This window comes from Phoca vitulina, unplaced genomic scaffold (assembly GCF_004348235.1).
Source record: "Phoca vitulina isolate PV1807 unplaced genomic scaffold, GSC_HSeal_1.0 scaffold19, whole genome shotgun sequence".
In the NCBI taxonomy this organism is placed as follows: domain Eukaryota; kingdom Metazoa; phylum Chordata; class Mammalia; order Carnivora; family Phocidae; genus Phoca; species Phoca vitulina.
Window position 1 is genome coordinate 5,662,634 of NW_022589722.1, and position 9,668 is coordinate 5,672,301.

The 9,668-nt window shown below is 36.0% G+C and overlaps 1 non-coding gene across 1 annotated transcript; it reads right to left on the reverse strand.

Annotated features, from left to right (window-relative positions):
* Nucleotides 1-239: 239 nt before the first annotated feature.
* On the reverse strand, nt 240-345 carry LOC116640155. Its single transcript, XR_004300981.1, has one exon. It is a non-coding gene; the product is annotated as a U6 spliceosomal RNA (small nuclear RNA).
* Between the last annotated feature and the right edge of the window lie 9,323 nt (nt 346-9,668).

Sequence of the window (9,668 nt, forward strand, 5' to 3'; positions counted from 1 at the left end):
GTTTAACTACCAATTCTTCCTCACTGAGTCTCTTCATGTAAAATGGTTCTGGAATGATTAAAGGAATAAGGGTGCTATTCACCTTAGGGTCAGCATCTCTTCTGTGGCGCTGGCTCTGCATTATCATACTGGTTCTTTGTTGTCCACTCATCTATTTTTGCTTTCATTTCTAGTCCCTGTCACAGTATGAGTCAGGCCACATCTTTCTTTTCTTTCTTTATTTCTTTTCTTTTTTTTTTTTTTTAATGGAACTCTTCACGAATTTGAGTGTCATCCTTGCCCAGGGGCCATGCTAATCTTCTGTGTAACATTCCAGTTTTAGCGTATGTGCTGCCGAGCAAGCACAGACTGTTTCTTTCTAGATGGGGTGTTTCCATGTATTACTCCTGCTCTCCTAATTGGGAAATAAAGCTCTCATTTGTATGTTGCGGTAGCTCAGGCTCTGGTCCTATGATTTTTCTTTATCCATCATCTTCCTCTCTTTTATTCTTTCTTCTCTCTCTCCATTGGCTCTTTTCTCACCAGCAAATATTTGATATTTAGACATACTTAAGACGTATCCATTTTAAGAACAAACAAAAGTAAATAAAGTACCTTGACATTTGTGCCTTTTTAGGTAAGATTTCTTCCTCCCTTTCTTGGCCAGGTCACTTGAAATACCAGTCTACCTGGAATGTTTCTCTTTCCTTTGCTCCTGCTCTTTTCAACCCAAGGTAATATCTCGTCTGCCTATCACACCTCACAAAAAAGTATCCTTCATAAGTCTTTAATTCTCGATATGACTTTCTATGATACAGAAAGAAAATGCTATGAATTTTAATTACATTTTTATTAATATTCATGTCCTCATTAACATTGGAACCTTACTTGTTCACATGTTAAGTCAAATGATGGATCCGGGAGGGAAGAGTGACAGCCACTATGGAGATGTTTCTATGTAACTGCTGTGTGTTGTAGTTTTCAGTTACAATGATGACACTTTTAATCCTTGTATGAGCTCTTAATCTGGCATATTAGGAGTTAAAAACAATAATAATCTAACAGGCCCCTATGAGAAATATGCTAAAAAAATTAAAATCATCAATATCTATTTAAAATCTGTATTCATGGGGCACCTGGGTGGCTCAGTCGGTTAAGTGTCTGCTTTCGGCTGAGGTCATGATCCCAGAGTCCAGGGATTGAGCCCCGCATCAGGCTCCCTGCTCAGTGGGGTCTGCTTCTCCTTCTTCTTCTGCCCCCCACTGCTCCTTCTCTCTCTCTCACTCACTCTCTCCCAACATAGATAAAGGGGATTAAGAATACACTTATTGTGATGAGCACTGAGTATAGAGTTTTTGAATCATTATATTGTACACCTGAAACTAGTTTAACACTGTTTGTTAATTATACATCAATTTAAAAAAAAAGCAAAACAAAACAAAAATCTATATTTACACCAACTACCATAAAGATGAAGTTTACCCTAAGTGCTTTGAAATAATTGCTAATATTAGTAAAACAATAATAGCTATTAATATTAGCAGGGCCTTTAAAATACATTAATTCATTTTATTCATATTTTTTCTATTTTTTGTATTATATAATACACATAATCCATTGGTACAGTAGAATATGCATATAATCTGTAAATAAATGATTATACATATATGGTTGGTTTTTGCTCAAATAGTGTTCCCTCATGGAGTATGCACTCAAAAAGCAGACTACTGTATTATATTGCTTTACCTATTTATGTTGGGTGGCTCTTCTGTAGTTAAAGTATTTCCTCATCAATTAATTTTGGGTAATGAAACAATCTGTGTGTCTCATTGGATAATTAAAATGTGCATAGGCATACTAAATGTCCTGAAATGTCCTTCAGTAAATACATTTTTCATTTTACTGTGTTTACAAAGCATTTTCCAAACTTATTTGTTTAGAGACAGTTTTTTTGTCTTTGTTTTTCTTTTTGTTTTGGTGGCACCACTCTTAACATATTTTGGATTAGGGTTCCACAGATTACTAATCAGATACTCATGTGGGAAATGTTGATTGCTGATTTGAAATAATATCTATGATGCATTGTTCAGTGCAAAAAGAAGATTCCAAGCCAATATGAATAGTATGATTTACTTAACAAATTATATGGACTTATGAAGATCTGAGCTGACATATATACTAAGATGCAAAAAGTACTAGATGATGGATTTATTGATGATTCTGTTTTTCTATTTGATTAGCATAAAAATGCTTTGATTCTCTCTCTTTCACTCTATGTGCCTGTGGTAAAATTACTTAAACTCTCTGTGCTTTAATTTCAATCATAAAATGTCAGTTTTAAGTGTTTTACTTGGAATAAGCTGTATTATCTGTACTAATATTTTTTATACTCGGCAAGTACTTAGTGTGCACCTGTTGTGAGCTAAGCACAATGAAAGTGACTTGTTTATATGATTTAAAGCATTTTTTAAAAAACCCTCACAATCCAGGTATATTAAAATTGAAATAAAACTTACTACACCATTCGGACCCATGATCCCTTCAGTATAGCAAGGTTCCTGACCTGGTACCACGATGGGACAAGCAACAATGTCAAAGTGCTTATCATGATCCTTGCTGTTGACATCAAAGGCCAAGAATGTGGCCTGAATATCTACTTTCCCTTAGTAATCCTTTATTCATAATGGTAATCTACTTCTTTCTCTGATTTTCTTTATATACTGACTAATTGTGGCAAACCTTATTTGAAGCTATTCATATTTTTACTTTTTACTACTTCTTAGGAGGTTACAAATTCTATGAATTCCTTATGTGATAAATTAGAAATTAATTATTTGTATTTATTTTAACTATATCTGTAGGAGTGCTGAAACATGGACTTCATCTTTGGCACACAGATGACGCCAGTTTAGATAACTGCCTTGTGACCTCACCATCGTGCCCCTCACTCCAATCCCATGGGGATTAAGGTCTGGATGGGGACAGAGAATATGGGACAGAGAATAGCAGCCAACAATAGCTCTGTAATATCCTGGATTGTCCCTCCATCCACCCACCTGCCCAGTTGCTCCTACTAGTAAGTTATCCTGAATAAGACTGTATAAATGGTGTGGAGTGGCTTACTTTGTTTTTCAGTCTTAAAGTGCCTTCTGAGTCTGGAGGACACATTACTGACCCTCCAACACTTTCTAACAATGTCTTACTCAAGCTTTGTGGTTTGAGCACCCAATAGGAATACTGATCAGGTATTTTGTTACTATAAAGTGACGCATCAGTTGAAGGGCCTTAGAGCATACTGTGGGTATAATCCAAGAATGAGTCAGTCTCAGGAGAATCTTTTTGGAGTAACTATGAATCATATTTGTTTAGGATTTGCTTCTGGAGTATTCTGTACTCTAAAGTACCTGAAAGACCACTTTGCCTTATGAGCCTGTATACTGTAGAATGGTGCCTAATAATATGAAGAAAAATGAGAATAAAAACTGCAGTGCAGCCTTTTATTTGCTTTATGTGTTTACATGCTTACTATGTTGCTAAACATATGCTCTCATTATCATGAACACTAAATCCCAAATCTCTTTTCCTTACAGTTAAAAAACAATCATTATTAATCTAGAAACATATTTTCCAATCTGGTTTCTTGTTCTGAAGGTGACAGCATTAAAGTGAGTGGACTATTTGGAAGCACTCATCTTTGGTTTATACTTTATATCACAGTTTTTCAACCCTGATATTATTGATACTTGGAGCTGCATAATTCTCAGTGGGGGGCATTGTTCTGTGCATTTTTGAAAATTTAGCAGCATCCCTGGCCTCTACCCACTAGATGCCAGTAACAAGCCCTCTTTGCCCCAACTGTGATAACAAAAAATATCTCCAGTTATAAACATCATCTCCAGTTGAGAAGCACTGCTTTAAATATCGACGTTATTTCTTTCTGTTGGTACATTTGGGGATAAAACAGATTGAACATTTGATGTCTAGTGGGGGTCTCTGAAAGAAACACATGTTTTCCTGTCTTTGAGTTGTTTTTGAAAAGACTTAACAATTTTCTTTTAATGTGTAAATCTAATCCTAGAGACCAGAGAAAAGGGTCTAGATGTAGATAAAGGATTTATTTATCCAACACTTCATACCAGATATGAATATGTCATAAGACATATTTCTTTTAATATCTTCCTTATTTGTGTAATGATTGGCCCCAGTCATTCCACATATGAAGATATTATCATTTGGACTTGATCATGTTGTGCCTGGGACTGAGTGTTTTTTCTGAACTGTCAATATGCATACTACTTTTCCATAGTTTATGGATGTTTTATTCAGTTTGTTCTTCCATAAGAAAACTACCATAGACTAGGTGGCTTAAACAATAGAAATTTATTTTTCACAGTTCTAAAGGCTGGGAATTCAAGATCAAGATGCAGGCGGGTTTGGTTTCTGGTGAGAGCCCCTTCCTGGTTATGTCCTCACATGGCAGAGAGTTGGGGAAGTGGAGAGGGGGACAGAGAGAACACACAAGTAAACTCCTGCTTCTTCTTTCTCTTCCTTTAAGGGCACTAATCCTATCATGAGGGCTCCACCCACATGGCCTACTTGCCTCCCAAAGACTCCATCTCTAAATACCGCCACACTGGGGATTAGTGTTTCAATATATGATTTTTATGGGGACACAAACATTCAGTCCATAGCAGTAGGAGAATTTCATTAGATGAAAAAGTTGAAAGACTGATATTTTCTGTCTGAATCCTTATAAAAAACAAGAATGAAAAATAAAAATACTAAAAGAATCAAACTCAAGTATAACTGGGAAAATATAAATACATGAAATGAGATAATTAGGTTTCACTATAGTCTCTTCACTTTACCTTGATAGGATCACAGTATAACCTGAACATTTATCCTTCTCAGAAAGATTCAAAAACTTAAAATTGTTTTAAACTATCACCTTTGCCAGGACAGTGAAACAGCAAAGAACTTCAGTGGTATTTTTCTATCACAGGAAAACCATTTCAGTTAGATACATCAGCAATATATAAGGGGAATATGAAACAGAAAAGTGACATCAGACCTTGAGATAAATGGCTTAAACCTCATAAATGATTTTTTAAAAATAAGAATTTTAATGATTCATTGGTGACTTCATGGAAAGTTACATTTATAAAAACCATACATGACACTAACCCCCATATCTAAATTCAAAAATAGAGTGAAAACATGTCAATTTACCTTCTTTAAAAATCACATAAAAGATAAGCCTGATCAATCTTGTTTGTTTCTCCTAGACAGGGTTTTTCAATATTGACACCTATTGACTAGATAAATCTTTGTTGTGGGAGCTATCCTGTGCAATGTGGGATGTTTAACAGCATCTCTAGCCTCTGTCCACCAGCAAGTAGCAATGCTTGCACAGTTGTGACAATCCAAAATACTTCTAAACATTGCCAGATGTCCCCTGGAGAGCTAAATCTCCCCAGCTGAGAACCATCCTATAGAAGAATAAAGCAAGACTATACCTGTGAATCCTCATAAAAAGAAGGAAAAGGGAAAAGAAAGACTGAAAGAAGGAGAAAGAAAGAACAACAATCTTTGGAGCCTCCTGGTGCTTTACTTGACACCTTTTATTATTACAGGGAAACACACTTAGAGATAATAGGGATTTAAAACAGCAGCAGACAAAAGTACATCATTTCAGTGTAATTGAGGAGAAGCTGAACCCTTGCAAACTCAGTGGGACAGATAACAATTGAAAAGTGAATCTTTAGCAACTTATGTGGTTTTGAATGAATGGGAAAAAGCACTCTTACCATTCTGACTGCTACTTATATGACTTCTGCACAGTTGGAGGGTCTATTTTAGGCAACTATAAATTTGATTTAAATGCAAACTATATTATGAGCCAAATGTATTCACTGGGGCTTGGACCCAATCTGTTTTTATTTGATGCTCTAAAAGGAATAGCTAGGACACATATTAAAATAACCCCATCACTCCAGTACAATAGAAACTAAATGAGTCAACCTGTTCCCTTTGTTGTTCAACTATAGCAATTCCAAATAAAGTTGTAGCTTGTGTGTACTGCTGTTTGCTAGTTCTACTTTTTCATCTTTTTCTGAGTTACTGTGATGTTAAACCTCCTACTCAGACCCCTGTGAATATCTATAGATATCTTTATTTTATCTCAGCTAAAGCAGCATCAGGTCAGTGGCTGAGATAAAAGGCAGGAACAAAGGAAGTGCAACTGACAAGACTGTGGGGGACTCTGCTAACAATGCAAGTTCTAGAGATGCCAGCCCCTGAAGGCCCAAGCTCCTGACTCTTCTAGAATGGAGACAGGGCTAACCTAAATAGAATAGAACCTCTGTGTCTGATTCCAAGGAACCTCTATGGGAAAACTGATGCCAAATCTCTTATTTTGTTTCTGAGTGGTCTTTCCCCTACATTCAAGCATTCCAGCAGACGAAATTTGTATCTAGTTAAAAATATGTTTGGTCATTATGAAGTCAAGAGAATACTTTTTCCTTTAAAAGCATTAAGTTTTCCCAGAACACTTATTCTGACTCAGGTAGATGAAATTAAATTATTTGTTGGATCCTTCCAGATGTTAAAGGCTTGACCAGTCGCCTGGGCCTGGGTTAACTCTCTTGAAGGGAGACATAGCATTTTCAGTCTGACCTAAAGCAAATGACCTGCTGGAAGCAAGAATCTTTCACCAGGGCCACAGCGTTTGTGCATTTTGTTACTTGTGCTGTGCACCACAAATTATAGTTTATAGTTTCAGGGCACTGTTTGGAAACTGCTACAATATATAATCTTGTTTAATGGATTTTTGTGAGCACAGATACTGTTAATCAATACACTATAAGTAATGCATATTTATGGCATTGTTTGTTTTGTTCCAGTGCACACTGTCATTCTTAGGCCCATGTAGAAGAAAGCATTATGACTGCAAGCTAAAAATGCACCATGTCATTAAAGCAGGCAGAAGCAAAAGCATTGATCTGTGTGCCCAGGGACAAAAAGGAAACAGGGCAAGTCTAGGGTAAACCAGGAAGTGGTCTTAAATAAAATATAAGAACCAACTAAAAAGCCAGTAACAATCTACTTGTAAAATTGTTAGAACTAGTAAAAGTTCTGCAAATGACCATGCATATAAAAATATATAACAAATTAATATAGTTCCTATATACTAGTACAACTACATTATAAAATGAATGAGAGGTAATATGTTGTAACTATTACCTTAAAAAGAAGCATGTGCAATCTGTAGGTGAAAACCAAAGCAAACCAAACAACCAACAAAAACTAAGATATATGCAAAATAAAATACATAAATGTAGAGATATGCCACACTCCAGATGGAGGAAAAACAATTAATGCACATATCTAATGCAATCCCAGTTAAAATATCAATGACATTTTCCTTTTAAATCTTGACAAGATGATTTAAAAATTCATCATAATAAAAAGTAGAAAAGATCTAAGAAAAATGAAAAAGAAAAATGTTGAACAGGATTAGCTCTCCCAGATACTAAAACATATTCTGAAACTATAATTATTAAATCAGTAGAGAAAATGTGCACAGTCTAAGTAAAAATAAATTCTGTTATATAATTTAATATAATAATAAACTGGAAACATTAATCAGTGAGATAAGGATGAATTATTCAGTAGAAAGAGATGGCATAATTTGTTAGGATTTTGGGAAAATGTTACATCTTCTCAAGACAACAAAACTGACTGTAGATTAAAGATTTTAATGTAAAAATTCAGACTAGAGAGAGGCATAAGAAACTGCCTTGGCAAGATGTGAAAGGCATCTGTTAAAATGGATATTTACAAATAGTTTTAATAAAATGGAAAATGATTTTTATAACATGAAAAAACAGGGTCAAATTTTACATATAAAATATAACTTCAGTTTTGTTTGTGTAGCACAACATGCAGAAACAAATCAAAACATTAATTTTTCTATAACTGATATCATGTTCCTGGGACTCTATTATGGCAGAAAAATTACAACCTTGCCAATTTTTTTTTTTAATTTTATTATGTTATGTTAGTCACCATACAATACATCATTAGTTTTTGATGTGGTGATCCACAATCCATTGTTTTCGTATAACACCCAGTGCTCCATGCAGTACGTGCCCTCCTTAATACCCATCACCGGGCTAACCAGTCCCCCCTACCCCCTCCCCTCTAAAACCCTGTTTGTTTCTCAGAGTCCATAGTCTCTCATGGTTCATCTCTCCCTCCAATTCCCCACCCCATTTTTCCCTTCCTTCTCCTAATGTCCTCCATGCTATTCCTTATGTTTCACAAATAAGTGAAACCATGTGATAATTGACTTTCTCTGCTTGACTTATTTCACTTAGCGTAATCTCCTCCAGTCCCCTCCATGTTGATGTAAAAGTTGGGTATTCATCCTTTCTGATGGCTGAGTAATATTCCATTGTATATATGGACCACATCTTCTTTATCCATTCATCTGTTGAAGGGCATCTTGGCTCTTTCCACAGTTAGGCTGTTGCGGACATTGCCGCTATGAACATTGGGGTGCATATGGCCCTTCTTTTCACTACATCTGGGTCTTTGGGGTAAATACCCAGTAGTGCAATTGCTGGGTCATAGGGTAGCTCTATTTTTAACTTTTTGAGGCACCTCCACACTGTTTTCCAAAGTGGCTGTACCAACTTACATTCCCACCAACAGTGGAAGAGGGTTCCCCTTTCTCCACAACCTCTCCAACATTTGTTGTTTCTTTCCCTGTCCATTTTTGCCATTCTAACTGGTGTAAGGTGGTATCTCAATGTGGTTTTGATTTGAATTTCCCTGATGGCTAATGATGATGAACATTTTTTCATGTGTCTGTTAGCCATTTGTATGTCTTCTTCAGAGAAGTGTCTTTTCATATCTTCTGCCCACTTTTTGACTTGATTATTTGTTTTTTGGGTGTTGAGTTTGAGAAGTTCTTTATAGATCTTGGATACCAGCCCTTTGTCTGTAGTGTCATTTGCAAATATCTTCTCCCATTCTGTGGGTTGCCTCTTTGTTTTGTTGACTGTTTCCTTTGCTGTGCAGAAGCTTTTTATCTTGATGAAGTCCCAAAAGTTCATTTTTGCTTTTGTTTCACTAGCTTTTGGAGATGTATCTTGAAAGAAGGTGCTGTGGCCGATGTCAGAGGGGTTACTGCCTATGTTCTCTTCTAGGATTTTGATGGATTCCTGTCTCACATTGAGGTCTTTCATCCACTTTGGGTTTATCTTTGTATATGGTGTTAGAGAATGGTCGAGTTTCATTCTTCTGCATGTGGCTGTCCAATTTTCCCAGCACCATTTATTGAAGAGACTGTCTTTTTTCCATTGCATGTATTTTCCTGCTTTGTCAAAGATTATTTGACCATAGAGTTGAGGGTCCATAGCTCGGTTCTCTATTCTGTTCCATTGGTCTATATGTCTGTTTTTGTGCCAGGACCATGCTGTCTTGGTGATCACAGCTTTGTAATATAGCTTGAAATCAGGCAACGTGATGCCCCCAGTTTTGTTTTTCTTTTTCAACATTTCCTTGGTGATTTGGGGTCTTTTCTGATTCCATACAAATTTTGGGATTGTTTGTTCCAGCACTTTGAAAAATGTCATTGGAATTTTGATCGGGATGACATTGAAGGTATAGATTGCTCTGGGTAG